Source organism: Mycteria americana, chromosome 2 (assembly GCF_035582795.1).
Source record: "Mycteria americana isolate JAX WOST 10 ecotype Jacksonville Zoo and Gardens chromosome 2, USCA_MyAme_1.0, whole genome shotgun sequence".
Lineage (NCBI taxonomy): Eukaryota > Metazoa > Chordata > Aves > Ciconiiformes > Ciconiidae > Mycteria > Mycteria americana.
In genome coordinates this window covers 143526202-143542793 of record NC_134366.1, presented here as the reverse complement: position 1 = coordinate 143542793, position 16592 = coordinate 143526202, and the positions used below count along the sequence as shown (strand labels likewise).

At 42.4% G+C, this 16592-nt stretch overlaps 1 protein-coding gene across 5 annotated transcripts in view; it reads left to right on the top strand.

Annotated features, from left to right (window-relative positions):
* Window positions 1–16592, top strand: part of PAG1 (phosphoprotein membrane anchor with glycosphingolipid microdomains 1) — a 108294-nt gene that overhangs the window by 66171 nt on the left and 25531 nt on the right. For 3 of the 5 annotated variants that reach the window (XM_075494857.1, XM_075494859.1, XM_075494860.1), the window contains one exon: window positions 535–599. The gene's annotated coding sequence lies outside the window, so the exon portion shown is untranslated. The remainder of the gene's footprint in view (window positions 1–534; window positions 600–16592) is intronic. The other 2 variants (XM_075494858.1, XM_075494861.1) reach the window with 1 other exon arrangement.

Below are 16592 nucleotides of genomic sequence, written 5' to 3'. Positions count from 1 at the left end.
AAAAATGGAACCAGAATAATTAAGGGGTTGCAATTCACACCCGTTTTTCAGTGGATGCTTTGCTATAGGCACTCTTATCAGGAAACAAAAATATATGTGGATAAATGTGGTTTTGCGTTAAATCAAAATTGGTCGTTTGTCATTGTGAATACACTGGTTTACACTAGTGTAGAGCCTGTTACTTTACTCTTACTGCTGTGTTTTAACTGACAAGCACAAAGTTTCATTCACTGTTAGTTTAAAAAAGCGGAGTAAATACGTCTCCCACACATAAAATTATCCTGCTTGAAGTTTGTTTGCTAAATGCTGCATGCCTCATTTATACAGTGACTTTTATAACCCATTTCCTCCAGAGTATCTGATACTAAGCGGGCAGGGTCAATTTAAAATAGATAGCTTTTGCTTACATAGCCAACTTTCATCTATTGTATATGTTTCTGTAAACAAAACGATGCAGCAGAGTTTGTGATAGACGTAAGCACAGGCAGGGCCTTTGCGGTAACTTCTTAACCGGCATTTCATCATTTTTTTCAGCACAGAAGTTTTTGCTTCCTCACTGGGAGAGCCTGTATGAAGACCTGGGTGGACAGTGCTGTAAGGTAAGGAATACCCCCACTGAGAGCCGGGGTTTTTAAGTTCTTCTTCCTAATTTTGCATTGCTACGGAGTTCCCATGTGAGAAGGTGCTTCACTCTGCCTCTGATTTCTTCTCAGAAGGACTTGCATATGGCTGTCCTTCATTGTTCCGGTCATAACAGACCAGAATATGTGAGCAAAATTAACTGTTTACTGTGTAGATGATAATATGTCTGAAATGATGTTGAATGTCACTGTCGTATGAAGTTTTATATGCGTACTCTTTCTCTCCCGCGAGCCTCAAACAGTCCCTTTGGGGAAGGGATCATGCTGTGTGTCTGGTGTACCTCTTGGTGCAGCAGGTCCCTGTGCAGCATCACTTGCAGCATTTTATTCAACTTTGAAGCATTTAATTAAAACAGGAGAGTCCAGTGTGTTTTCTGATTCCCAGAAATACCATTGCTTTGTGGCCTTCCCCGGCCAGTTTTAGTGTCACCTTTCCTTCTCAACTTCACTTCTCTCTTCTCCTGCTGGGTTGCGGCCCCCGTCATCCCTGCACCCCTTCAGACACGGTGCGCTCGAGGCTGTCATCCGCAGGCAGACTGATGATCAGCAAACAGCATCATTCTTACCTCCTCTCCCAGGACCTACGTCTGTCGTGTTTTACTCTACCTCACACACCAAGTGAACAAATAAATGGTCAATAAATGAAGAATCTGTTTGATTGATGGCTGGAAATCGTGTAGCTCTTCCGATTTGGGGGCCTAAAAGACAGGCTTTCATGCAGTGCCAGGCAGATTACACAGTCCACATGGATATTACAAAGTCCAGCAGCGTTAGTATAGTATAGCTATGCTGCTTGTTTCCTTAATCTTCTTGTTTAGAGACACCCAGAATATTCATCTTAATCATCTGTTTCCGCTGCATAGTAGGTATGGGAGGAAATACCACAGAGAGCCCTGTCACTGGGAAAACGCATCATTTGAATGTGCAATGTAAATATTTTAACTAACCAAATGTAAACACCATTTTGCCTTTAGGATGGGAAAAGACTGTCATAGTCACAAATGAGCTGACATAAGAGTGACCCTGTATAGATGAGATAGAAAATTGTGTTCACACATTTTGGTAATCAAAACAGAGCCCTTAATGAATTGCCTAGTGTGAAAGGAATTACAAACACAAATGTGCCTGACACAAGACGATTGGAAGTCACTGCAGTATTAACGTTAGAAGGAAGGACTTTCAGGATTCATGGGGATCCGAGGTCTGTGGGAGGGATGATGTGAGATGAGAGAGATGAGATGATGAGAGATGCGAGATGGTAAGAGCTAGAGAGAGGCTGGAAACCCTGGAGGAGAATCTAAACCGTAAGTATGCTCTGAATATCCATGCTCCTCCGTGCCTCTGGCTATGACTTGTGTTCACTATGCCAGGACAGTTAATTCAGAAGTTTCCAGAGGTTAGAAGATGGAAGAAGCAACAAAGATACTAGATACAGCAAGAAGCACCTTATTTCATTCACAGACGTGCTGTGGGTTTTTCAGTTGGTGGATTCGAAGGAAAGCAGAGTTCTTGGGGAGCTCAGAGCAGTTGCTCATTAGCTCTGCCTACACTGGCTTCACAAGTGCTTGAAGACTTATGGTCAAGTGGTACTTGATAGAAACCAGACATGGGATTTAACTTTTGGTGCTGAATATGGTCCTGAAAAATAGCATAGGCTACAGAATCCTCCAGATACCACTTGACTTTATCATGCAGTAGATGCTAAGAAGTAGAGACCCTAAATGGTCTTTGGGTGTTCATCAGATTGCTAAGCAGAAGAAACATCTGGAGATTATTTCATTGGCTATACGTTCTAGCCCATGGATTGTTAATATCAGAAGAGGAAGAAACAACACAGAGGATTTGACTAGACTCCATGGATTGTGAGAAACTAGGTAGATCTTATTTCTGTAGGCACACGTCTATGTAAATGCCCAAGCAACTAAGTTTTCATTACTGAAATAGCCGGGGGAATTTTTAAAGTTGATTTTTGCTTGTATTACCAACAATGGGTAATATATTAACATCTGCCTCACATTTGGTGTTTCTTTGTTCTAACAGCTGGAAATTTACATTTACACATAGGCCTCAGAGCTAAAAATATCATTCCCTAGGTTAAAAACCCATACTGTTTTTTGTAATTCTCCTTGTTAGGAAAGGAGAAGTAGAAATATAGGGAAAAGACAAATGGGAAGGGTAGCCCCCAGATGATAAATGCTTTCAGTTGGAGCACAGATTAATCACGTATAGCGTAGCCTAAGAGTGTCATTGTCTGCCATTACTACAGCAATTTAGCTGTAGCCAAATGAGCAAATCTGTTAAGAGTAAAAATTATCCAAAGAAAGTAGAAGAAACCAAATACTCAAGTCATCACTGAAGAGAAAAATACAACAGCATTTTTTTCAGTATAGAGGAAATTAAGAGCCTTTTTTGTGTGGATGAGAAGTGTTTTGCATAGATGAGAACAACTTCGACGTTATCCTTGAATAAAACTTCTATTGCTAGAAAATCAATCATTTTATGCAATAACTTCATGTAACTTCATGTAACTATTCTCTCAAATATAGATAATCCAAATCTGCTTTACCTCCCGGACAGATGTATCAGTTTTCATGGGAAAGCATGAATACATTCAAAAGTAAGAACTTAAGTTTTTCCCTTTAGGAGCAGCAAGCTCATATACTTTTGCTAAAGTGCTGTGTTGTGCTTCTCCCCCCCCCCCCCCAAAAAAAAAAAAAAAAAGGATCTAAAATGGCTTGTTTTAGCACAGGAGAAAAGGTAGGAACAGATTACTTTGTAGTGCTGAATTCATGGCATGGTTTTTCTAAAAGAAAATAGCGTTATTTGAGGAAGGGTTTTAGATGGCCAATGAGAGAGAGGGAATTTAAAAGGAGGGACGAGAAGTGCAGTTGAAAAATGTTTGGAATGACAGTGTAAACTTCAGGGAGAAAGGGAATTAGATAAAAGAGTCTGTGAGAGTGGGAATAATAATGTGAAGGGGAACAGACTGTGCTGGTGAGATCTTTTGGCCTAGGTTTTGAAAAGAATTCAGAATATGATCTGCAATCTCTGTCTTTGGGAGGGGGAATGGGAGTTTTTCCATTTACGGTAAAGTGGAGTAGTAATGTCATTGCCCCAGCTGTTAAAATATTTTAAAATCTACTTCAAACTGATGATTTATTGCAGTGTTAAAGTGTAGACTGTTGTGGTCAGAAGAAAGAGAGAAATTGGAATCTCTCCCGAAAAGTGGGGTGAAAGCATAATTTATGGTTCCCTGAGAGGGCATGGGGCTCATTCTCGCTCAGTTCGGTAGGAGACTGGTTTTTAGGAAGCCTCTTTGGATATAGCTGTAAGTGAACAAATCTCGAGGTTCAAATCTGCAAGGGGAACTTGGAAGCCTCCATCAAAGCCAGGGATAAATAGGATGCATATTTTGAGTCCAAAAGTGCCATCTGAGGGTGGCTTTGCAAAGCACATGAGGACCATGGCATCCCAGGCATCTCTGGCATATACTTGAGAACGGACTTGTGTAAGGCAGTGTTTCTGCGGAAGGTGGATGGGCCACACGGGAACTCCCATGCCTACAGCTGCTTCAGAAGCTGCTTTTTCATTGTGGTACGGAGTAATCTGTGATCTTTGCCTACTTAGTCATTTCTTTGTAACACAGTCTTCAAATTCATATCCACATTATCAGCTATTGCAGATGAACAGCAATAACTTTCAGCGTTAGGTAAATCTGTCTGTGAGATGAATTTATGCTTGCGCTGTTGTAGACTGTCAGTAGCCTTAGACAATCTGCTGTCATCAGACTAACTTGGTTTCTTAGTTCTGCTCTTGTGGCACAGCCAATTCCATTTCAGTGTATGTCAATTAAGGAGAGTATGCTCTAATAATATTTTACATTTACACAGCACCTCTCATCCCAGAGTACTTTATAAATCATGTATATTCAACACCACTGACCTTTCACAGTACCTTGAGAGCAGGAGAGCAACCGTTTTACGAAAGCAATACAAACCATAGGAATTTTTTCTCTATAATACTTGGGGGGAACCCATTAATTACAGAATGAATTATACGTTCCCTAAGCTACAGATTCAGTTTTTAGAGACCTTCACTGAAAATTTCCTCAAGATAAGGTGCATGATCCTACATTTTGTGTACACCATGAACAAGGAGCTAATCCATCTTTCCAAGACTGGACCCCTGGAAACATTTCACTCCTGCCTCTAAATGAACATAAAAGTATCACTACCTCTATACCTTGGCTGTCATTTTATCTCTAAGTTGTCACCTCTTCCTGCAGCATCTGCCCCAAATCCTGTAGTCTGGATTGTCCCCTCAGCTGTTGAGGATCCTCCCATCTCAGTGTGAGAGGTACAGCAAAATAGATACATCAGAAGACCTATTTAATTGCTTTTGAGGGATTCAAATGTAACTGATCTTCTGGGGTATCAAGCTGAAGAAATTCAGCATGGCTATGCGTTGGGCCAGCATATGCAGAGGAGAGATGAGCAAGGCCAAAGGAGGAGGAGAATGACGGCGATGACTTAATCTTCCTGGCATTCAGTGCCCCTTCCCGTAAACATTAAGAGGATGATCCGAAGCCTGCTGAGATCAGTTAGCGTCTGTCCCTCCAGCACTGCAGCCATGGGGAATGGCAGTGGTCGGTGACGGAGCGTGCGAGGTCCTTGGTCCGCTGGGGCATCCTTCTTGTGATGTGCAGAGGCTCAGCTGACGTGCAGCCCTACCTCGGTGGGGACAGATTCCCTCTATAAACTCCAGGGGAGCTGCTTTCCCTGTTTTTAAAGAAGAAAATAGATATGCAGCCTGTTCTCATACAGTATTTGCCCAACCAGCCATTCTGGAGGTTAATTTGGGCCTTATTTAATCTGTTGTTTTAAACGGAAGGACAGCAACATTTCTATTTTAGTTCAGGAAATGGATTACAAACTCACAGTTAACTGTGAATGCCATGGATGGTAACTCAGTTAATAGTAGATTAAAAGAATCTTTAGGTTTTCAGTGTATTTTTTTGCCATTTATCTCTCTTCCTAGCTTGTCTGGGTTTAATGTAGTTTATTCCATTTAGGAGCATTACTGAGACAAACCCCATTAAAGCAGGCATTATAGTCCTTGTTTTGATTAGCACTCAAGGCCACTAGATAATGATGCTTAAAAAAAAAAATTCTCGTGTTTCTCCCATGGTCATTAGCACACTGATCACCACCAACCTTCTTACGACAGTGTCTTTTTTTTTTTTCTCTCTTTAAATCCCAGAGCCAACCGTGAATGCCTTTAATATGGTCTGTGACATTTGAACTGTAACATTTATCTCAAAAATAACAATTCTTGCTCTTTCAATGCTTATACTTGCAAGAAATCGGATCTTCGTATGCAAGATGGTCAGAAACTACCACTACTAGCTAATATTTTGCAAAGCTATTTCATTGGGGTGATTTTTCTTTCATTTTATTTTGTGGCAAGGCTTTCTAGACATTCAGGTATGTACATGTTCTTCTCAAACAACACCCTGACCAGAGAAAAGCATTTGTACCACTCCTACCAAGATAGCAACCCATATAGGGCCATTTCAGTCCCAGACTGATACGGGCAATTAAAATAATTTATTCACATAATGTTTAAACCAGTGGCATGTAATTCTAGGACAAAGCCTCTCAGCACCTCTTTCCAACACTTGTCTGCACTCAGAGGATGAGCAGCTGCTATTACATGCTAATGGCTTTTGAGGGTGAATGGCCATTTTAGGACATGTTATTAACTCTGTGCAAATGGGTGCGTTTTCCATCCTCATGTAAGGAGTTGACCTCACATGCTGTTCCCTTTACAGGTTTTAGTTTTGTTAACCAAAAAGAAAAATGAGAAAGATTACGAGTTTGACGAGTTGGGCTTGGCATCTTGAAGAATGGGGAATGTCCATCTGTAATTACACGCTCCAGCCGTAGGGACCAGACCCCTCACCTTACAGGCACGTGAAGTTGCAGGTCTCTAAGAGCAGAAGGCTAGCCAGGACAATTAACCTTTCTAATAACACAGCCGACTCATTTTACCAGTATTGCTGCGTTTTACCTACTGTAGATGAACACTGGTGTACCTGAAAAGAGGCACTCACCCTAGTCTTCACCCTTTATTCTTACAGACCAAAGTTGCCCTGCGTTTTCACTAAATTGCCAGTTCCAGGTGCGAGAGCCCAGCAGTCATTTGAGGTCCTTTGAGCTGCTCATCAAAGCCTCAGAGCAGGCTGAACGCTTGTTTTCATGAACATATTTCTATACAGAGAGATAAAAATTGCCACTTCTTTTTTTTCTGTCTTCCTCCTGAAGAGGAAAATGCGTGCACAAAAAAAGTATGGCATATGGAGCTTTACTATAGACTTGCTTTGGCTTACGACTCTCCTGTATTACTACTGACAATGTGCTTCTGGCTGTGGCCATGGTCCCCCAGGCCCTGCTCCGGCGTGTTGGGGATGAGTGGTCAGGAGTGCCAAATTTAGAAAATGTTAGTAATTTTTGTTGGACTGTTTCTCCATTCTTTCCACCAATATAAACCTTCTGAGCACAGAAGCCCTTTCTGCCCTTTTATCATATTGCAGCCTGAGCCACCTAATCTGTACTCTGTTGGTTTGGGCATTTTTTGATGAATTTTGCTCAGTAGAGCATCCAGTTCTGCTCTGTTCCTACTATGTGTTTTGTCTAGCCTTGCTCAGAGTAGATAACTAATGCAGTAGTTAAAATACCATCATGTTAATGCTCTATACCAGGGATGCAAACTTGCTTGTCTCAGAAGCAGTTACACATGAACCAGGGTGGAGAATGAGTTCAGAGTGGAATAACACTGGATTTAGTATTCAACCAGTCACCACACGAACTTGATTTGGCCTGCTATTATTTTTACCTAGATAGTTGCTGCAGTTAAATTAAAAGCCATTTCCCAATTTCTAAACAGCAGAAGTGAACCAGATCTCTGGAAGATATTATCTGAATAAAATCTATTTAAAAATATGTAAATCCTCACTTGTGAATTCCTGATAAACAGAGAATAAATTCCTTCAGTTCCTTATTTATTTAATTTATATGCCATTATAACTGTGAATGAGGCTTTACAAAACCACAGGGACACAATCTTTGCCCTAAAGAGATTGTAGCTGAAATCAGACGCAACATACAACCAATGGCTTCAATAGACAAAGCAGGATTGCACCAAATAAAAATGATTCACATTGTGTATATTGTATACATTGTAATCTTGTGATAATACAATTATTTGGAAAAGACCTGTTTGTCACCCCTGAATGTGGTGATTAATAACAAAGCTCTGGAATAAAGCCATCATTAGTGTTTGCTGGTTTAAACCAGAAAACTTGAGACACTAATGACTAATCGTTACTTTCCTAAGGGCGATTTAATTGAAAAGCTGGATTTAATGGAGGCAATATTCAGTGGTGTATTTGACTTTCTAGCTGCTGTGGCCTCCAAGGATCTTCACTCCGTTTTTAGACTCTTCTTCTAAGCTAATGACATTAAGTTTGCCTTCCGTGTTCTATTACATGATGAAGGTAGAGCCTCTTGGAGGCTCTATCAGGACTTCCATGCTTTCTTCACCCTTCATTGAGGGTACACAGTGGATAATAAGATTTCTCTGAATTTTAAGTAAAAGGAGTGTCTTACTCCATACATGTAGAGCTCTTTTGCTACTATTTAGTTACAAGTACCTGTGTAGTATTTTTTTTTTCTGGGAATAAGCCATAATTGTGCAGTACAATTGTGCATTGTGCATTGCTTGAGTGTTCCTCAGCAGAAGCTACCATCCTCGTGTAAATACTGCATGTACTTGCATCAGATCCTCAGGCTTTATTTTGACATTTGAGTATCTAGACCTTTTGTTTGACAGCACTTTGGATAACGAACTGAGGTTTGGCCACTATTTCCAGAGCTCTGCTAAAACAGAGCTCCTCTCATCTGCTATCCGGAAGAGAGGAGCAGGTAACACGCCAGCGGTGGGAGCAGCATGGGCTGGGCGAGGGGCACGGGGCTGGAAACGTCCCCACCTTCTCAGCCCCTTCAGCGGGCGAGGGTCGGGGTTTTTCTCCCCAGCAATTTGCTCAGATACGAAGCGGGGTTAGTGTAGCCGCTCACCTACCCCACAGGATTCTGGTGTGGCTAATTAGTCAATATTTGCACAGCTCTGTGAAAACGCTTTAGAAGTGCCAATTACGAATTATAATTATCTTGTGAAGATGATTGGGAGTCCACGTTTGCATGTTGATTCAGGCCATGGGAGTAAGCCTTTCAAATAACGGCTCTTATTTAAATGCCTTACCTATTCCTTATCTCTTGTTGTGTGGGGTTTTTTTAAGGATGATGAGAAACATTAGTTTACCCCCAGGGAAGACCAGGTCTGACTGTTTTTAATAATGAGTTATGTACTTAGTCACAGTAGGTAAATTTACAAACCAAGCAGGACACACTCAGAGATCGATTCTGTCTGTTCGGCAGATGGTTTTACACAATAGGCATCAGGACAAGCCTGCTGAGACTTTAAAACAAATACTTCTAAGTAACATTGCCATAAGCCTGTTAATACAGTGGCAATTCCTGTTTTAGACTCTGCACAGAGCTCCTACTTTATTTATATCCCATCTATTGACTGAAGTATAATAGATTTACTCTGGGAAGAGACTAAATCTCAGCAGATGTACACTGAAGGCTGACATTTAAGTTTCAACTTAGTTTCACAAAATAGTAACTAATGCTTAGCACTAACTGCAGGACACTTGGTTATTTTATTCATAGCAGCACACCAGTATTAAAGACAAAGCAAGAATAGCCTACAAAAGAAGTCCATGACTTGACTTACAGTTTTTGATATTCCTGGAAACTTTCTGTTGCAGCAAGAATGCTTTTGTATTTTTCTTAAGGACTCTGCAACTTTATAAATGTTGCTGGTCTCTTTAACTGGATAATAAAAGGCTTTCTTATTTATTCTACTTTCATGTAAATTAGTTGGGCAAATCGTTGCCTGTAATGCAGGTTTAATATTTTAGCGTGTAGATGTGTATGTTAATGTTGCATTAAATAAAAAGAAACCTAGAGTTGCACATAATTCCGCAGAGGGGACACCGTTCTGCCTGCAGTTATTACACGAGAGCGACTGGGAACAGAATTGGGCCAGAAGTTCCCTGCATACCTATCTCTTTGCAGTAACATAAAATTTTAATGGGGAAAAATTACAGGGAAATGAACACTTTGTTTAAAAACGTTCATGAAGGGAGAAGAACTTTTCTTTTTTTTTTCTGAATATGGGTCTTTTGACGGTTGTTTGCTAATCTTATGCTTACACATGCATTCTGTAGCTGCACAGGGACATTTAACGCACTGTCGATATGAGCCCACACATTGATGCTCCAGCAGAGGGGACTTAAATATTCATACGATGACTAGATTGATGTGGTTTTATTTGCTTCTTTTCTTCTCTACCCGGAGTCCTAAGCACCATCAGATAATTAAACATTATAGGGTCTGTGGTACTAAACGTTTCTGAAAATCTGGACAATAATTTTGTGTCCTGCCAGCTGGAAGGTGTGTGAGGCTCTGCTTGGAGGAAAGTGTTCTTTTGGTATTTGACTAAAATGTTTCATCCCTGCATAAATCCTTATGGCTTTCTGAGAAGGATTTAGCGCTAAGAGCATTCAGCCCTTGTGTAGGAAATGATTGTAGAGGAAGATGCTTGTATCTGTGTAACAATTAAGCACGATGTAACTGCTATGAGATTCAACTGCAAATGAAAACTCCTACATTTAGGCAAGTACCTGCAAGGCACCTTCAGGCCCCATTATAGTCAGTGGAGATCAGGGCCCCCTTCAGCTGCCCACTCAGAAGCAGCTGGTGCCATCTGAGATGCCCTGGGACATTTTTTATAGTCTCTAATCGCTATTTGAGAAGCATGAGAGCTTTCTGTAGGTCCTGTGCCGTGTCTGCCAACCACATCCAGATGCAGGTTTCATCTGCCTGAAGAGAGGGCACTGAATGCTGTTTTAAATGCCATAGGCTATACCCCTTGGCCTCCAGCTGCCGCTCCAGAAGGGCACAAATCTCCTGCAGTTCCTGCATCAAGTCGTCCATCTTTGTGGACATATCTGCATAGACATTCAGATAGCTTGGATGTCCTCAGGCAACTCAGGTGGTCCTAGCTGCCTGTGTTTAGGCAATTAAATGGCATTCCTGTGGGCTGGTCAGCTGCATTCCTTGCCAGGCTCCATTGCCTGGTAGCCCCTGGGAATGCAGGAGGCTCAGACACATCATTCGCACACATGGGCATCTCACGCATCTCATGATGGGTGGCTGACTCCCACCCACCATGTCACACGTGTGACAATTCACTGAGCCTGCAGTGCCACCTGGGACTTTGTTGATGGAAAATGAAAAAACTATGGAAGGGCTGAGAGGAAGAAAGGAGAGAAAACTGGAGTTGCTGCCCATGTTACTGCTCTGCTGTGCTCTGTAACTCAGCTGGTGAGACACCCTGTGGATTTGACCCAGGGTCTCCCAATCCTCCAGTCTCATCTGCAGAGCCACAGAACAGCAATGTGGGCAATCAAGCCGAGTCAGAAAGCTGCACCAGAGGGAACTCGGTGGCCCTGAGGCTTGATCACTGGGCAGTACCAGCACAGTGGAATAAATTGGGTGTCCTGAAATGGGTCAAATGACTGTCCTTCTGAGACAGCAGTAGGTACTCTGTGGTAACTGGCTTGTTTTCTCCATCCGTTTGGGCTGACCTTTGAATTTTCCATCATCATTTTGCTTTTCCCTTGCCTTCGCTTCACCTGCATTTGCCAGCAGTGCTGTCTTTGCCTATTAGCAGTTGTGTACCAGCTGCTGTGCTTTTTCTTTTTTTGGCAGTTTCTGTGCAGATTTTGCTTGCTTTTTTGCCCCAGACCTTTTTGGTGCACGTCAACATTTTATCTGTTCGCATGCAGTAGGGAATGATAGGAGCCGTGACCTATTTGGGTCAGCACATGCCTGTGTGTAACCATTCCAAAATGAGGGATTTTCTAAGAATAAATTCTCCCTCACCAATCTGGTTCTCATTCTTGCCCACATAATATCTGTTAGCTCCCTTCTGCTATTTTTAGACTTGTGAAACTGGGGTAAAGAGAGTGATGGGTCTTTCCGTTGTTTTTGCTTTCTTCCAGCCGAACTCAGTCTTGCATTTCTCCTGTCAGTTGAATAACTCGTGGAAATACATAGCAAAGCAAGTAGCTTAGCAGCTGCCCCAAACTAAGGTCTACGGTCATGTGTTACAAGTCAGCTGACAATTCAAAAAGGGTTCTCTAAAAGGATGGCACGGTTGTTTCTCTGAAAGTAGCACATCAATTTGATATTGCGTCTAAGTAAATGCGGAGCTGGATTACTTCTGCTCTTCAGGCAGATAGCCAGCTGTTTGTCGTAGTCAAGAAAATCTTTCAACAAAAGGAAAAATTAATTTACTATTGCTGCCATCAAATTAACCTGTAAGTGTTTCAGAGTTCAATAACTAATGGTCATGCTCTTGATTTGTGAACGGTTTCTTTGAAAACTGTCCCATTAAACTGTTTCCTTCTGCAGAATCTGATTGCTTTACAATAAAACTGCCTCCCTAAGCAATGGAAAAGGATAAAAAGAGGTTTGTTCACCATATAGTGTTAGTCTATCCTTTAAAATGAGTCATGTTCAGGAGGGTATTACAGCAGGCCTGAGCATGGCAAATTTCTCAAAGAATAAAGATAAAGCAGATGAAATCCAGACTGCTTGGTGAAGGAAAATCAGACCTGGACAGGGTATTATAACAGTGATGTAATGGTAAATTGTAAAAGATAACTAGCTGTTGAAATTGCTGGGGGGATGGGGGGTGTTGTATCTGTATACGTTCTTGAGCTGACGTCTCATTATCACATATACATTTTAGGTAAGCAACCCCATTACTTCATTCCTACCATTTCGTTCTCTTTCTGAGAGAGTGTTTTCATGTATTTCTTGTCATCTGCCCTTTCTATTCTGACATGCCCTGCCTTTTCTCACCACTTGGGCATCCTAATATTAATAGGCCATAACCGAAGTAATCAATAGATGTTGATATCAGTACTGGTAATTTTATAAGGAGTTTGTGTGAGTGTGTTTGATTGGTATATTATTATAGAAAGATAATTCAGGGGGAAGGAGTGCTAAAACAAAAATGTTGGCCAGGGTGAGAAATACTCAGCTAAAGGCAAGGGTGACGGTGCCCTGCTAGAAGGACAGAGCCTCCAGGTGGGTGGAGAACTGATGGAAGCTCATGGAGCTGCGAGGCAGAGCTGAGCTGTGGCAACACCGGCGTGGCCTCCGGGAAGGAGGAGGAGGCGGCTCTGGAAGGAGGAATGAGGCTCCGTGGGTGGCACAGGGTGGGTGAAGGTACCAGAAGAAGGCAAGACGACAGAGGTGGAGGCTTCCTGGCCATGCCGGAGTGGAGGCAGTAGCTGCCTTCGTGGTGTGCGTGCACATGGACGTGGGCTCAGGCCTCTGGTGTGTGTGCCTGTGCTTGCTGTGGGCACATCTGCACAGCCGAAAGACTCCTCAGCTGCTGTGTGAATGAGATGTGCTTACTACTGACCAGCCGTACAAAGGTTTCGAGCTTGCTGTCTGCTCTTCCCCTCGTACGTCACCAGTGTAAGACTGTTCTTCTTACCTGGTCTGTTTTGACTGTCTCTCCTGTCCCTGGAGGGCAGTTATCCTGTATCCAGTACAGGTTTTCATCAAATTCCAGTCTTATTCTTCTCCTTCAAAACCTTAACGGGACCAAGTTCTGTGGAGAAAAAGTAATTATTTGGGTCAGCACTGTCGTGGTTTAGCCTCAGTGGGCAGCCAAGCCCCACACAGCCGCTCATTTGCCCTCCCCCTGCAGTGGGATGAGGGAGAAAATCTGAAGAGCAAAAGTAAGAAAACTCGTGGGTTAAGATAAGAACAGTTTAATAATTGAAATAAAATATAATAAAATAATAATAATAAATTGTAATGAAAAGGAAAACAACAAGAGAGGGAGAGGGGAACAAAACCCAAGGGGAAATAAAAGTGATACAACTGCTCACCACCCACTGACCGATGCCCAGCCAGTCCCTGAGCAGTGATTGCTGTCCCCCGGCCAACTCCCCCAGTTTCTATACTGAGATGACGCCATATGGTCTGGAATAGCCCTTTGGCCAGTTGGGGTCAGCTGTCCTGGCTGTGCCCCCTCCCAGCTTCTTGTGCCCCTGGCAGAGCAGGGGAAGCTGAAAAGTCCTCGACCCGTGTAAGCACTACTTAGCAACAACTAAACCATCAGTGTGTTATCAACATTATTCTCATCCTAAATCCAAAACACAGCACTATACCAGCTACTAGGAAGAAAATTAACTCTATCCCAGCCAAAACCAGGGCAAGCACAAATCCGAAACCTGGAAGAAGAAAAGCCAGGCTGGTTATTGATTGTGTGAAGTGATGTGATGCTCTGCTTGTCCTGCCTACCAGCAATTGCTTCCCTGTCATCATGCTTTGGCAGGCCTTAACTCAAAGTAGTAGGAAAGCTTCTTGCAGCAGGCATGATGTATTTATCCTTCTCTCTGCAGTGCTACCAATATTGTAGCACTTCCTGCTAAAATAGTGCCAATGATAGTAACATGGGAAAGCACAGAGGCAGGGGAAGTCTCGCAGCATTAGTGATGCTTAAATTGCAGAAAATCTGATGCCAACAGGCAGCAAAAAGAACAGACTGGAGGAAGAGGAAAAAAGGATTTTTTTTAGTCATTTGTTATTCAACAAATTGAAGTTTACAAGCTACAGGCCAAATTCTGTCTTCTGATTCTTGCTTAGGTGCAAGAGGGGTGTATTTTTATTAGGGATCATGATTTATTCATGTTCAGGAAATGTTCTGTTTATACCAAGTTCAGATGCAAAGCGGTAGTTAGTAGATGATATTCAGGCTGGAGATTTCCCTTGAAACATGAGAAAGTATTTATTTTCTGAAGTCCATTTCCCTTCACAGACAGTTTCCTACCATTAAATATCCAGCAGTCAGGAGAAAGAGCCCAAAACTGTGACAGGCAACTGCATTTGCTGGGTATGTAAATGCAATATTCATATATAGCTTTATGGAGGGTTTCTTTTCCACAGAGAATGAACCAAACATCTCAATTAAATTGAGAAGGGGAAGACCTGGTTTTCATTAGCTGTGAAGACTTTCAGAATTACATTAGTTGCAGTTCATTAGATCTTACAATCATATTTGCTGCGTGTCACGATGAGGGAGTAAGGGGTTTGGGTGTGCGTGGGGGGAACCCAGCTCGTAGATCATTCCCACAGGACCTCTGATTAGCTTCTACTGCCTCAGTCCTTTGGGATCAAGCCCCGAGCTTTGTATTTCCCTCTCCACAGCAGGAGAGCAGGGGGATAAAATGCACCACATGCCAGGACGGTGGGGTGGGGGGCAGGAAACAGTTGGGTTTATTTAGCCTCGCTGCCCCACGCTGCTCCAGCTGGCAAGCAGGGCAGCACCGGCAGGTCGGTGGGGAGGTGAAGCTGCAGGATATGCTGGACTGTCGCAAGCAAGTGGTGCTTTCATTTGCCCCAGCTCTGTTTCCAGTTGAAAGGACAGAATGATGTGATAGTGCTAGTCTCGGAGGGAAATTGCAGTGAAATGGTGCAACAACGTGAGGCCATGAAAAGACCTGGTCTGTCAGTGCTGCTTCCACCGTGCAAAGGCTTAGCCATGTTTTCCATTCTGACGTGTCAACCAAGAAAGTCAACTCAAAGGAGTGCATCTGAAGACAAGAATTCGAACTGTGTCTGTTGCACATCGCCTTTCCCAGAGGGTCACCACACATTAACCTCCCCTGCTTTTGTCCATGATTTATAGGTATCTCTCCTAATTCTAGGTGTCTGCAAGTTCACCAACTTTGAAGGTCATACCTAGTCTCCTCTACCTTTGAAGGTACCCCTCTCTCCACAGGCAAAAGTTAGTCTTTACTGACCATGCGGAGCATACAGGCAGCCAGTTTAGATTATTTTTAGATGACTGAAGTTAAGGCAGTACCTCCCCTCAAGGACCACATGGCTGCGTTTCCAGTTCGAAGGAGAAAAGGAAGATCACGTAGTTGCGGCACTGGCTGGGGACACCAGGTATCTGGTATCAGTTCTCATCTCTGCCAAAGAGCTTTTCAAAAACCGGTGAATCCTCTGTCTTGGACGGGTTTTTTTCATGAAAAGGAAGTTATTTACACAGGGATTCTCTCACATGCTGCCTTGGTCTTACCTAGATAAAACGTAAACTCTTCAGGACAGGGACTGTCTCCAGCGATGAAGAAGGCTCTGCATACATGCACCAAATATTTAAGAAAAGTTGACATTCCTAAAGAAATACAAATGCTAAGAAGTTAAAAATCACTTTATTGAATCAACTAGAGTGAATAACGAGAAATTTGAGCTTGAAATAGCTCTTTACCTTTACAAAGCACATCACAAGATGAACACTGTTTTCTTAAAATTGGTCTGTTGCTAAGCTAAATGACTGACTGCTGCCTCTCTTGCTGTGGGATATTATGCAGCTCAATTCTCACTAATTCCTTTTGCTTCAAGATTATTTAATCTTAAATATAACAGGCCCTTCTGATGTAATTTGTGCTCTACCACCAAGGACCACCACTTGGCTTCCCTGGAACATTCCTGTCTTCCAGATTTTATATCTATAGATTATATGCTAGTGTTGACACTCAGTAACCTGGGCTTTTTAGATTTAAAATTCTTTTAATTAGGTTTTTCAAAATTGAAGTGATTTTGGTGTGGCTTCATTTTGGGGGGATCTCACTCAAGGCGCATTAAAAGGCTGTAATGTCCTGACAGTTGCATACAAGGCATTTTTTAAATTTCTCAGTTTAGGTAGAGTTAATCTCACTGTAAGTACTAACAT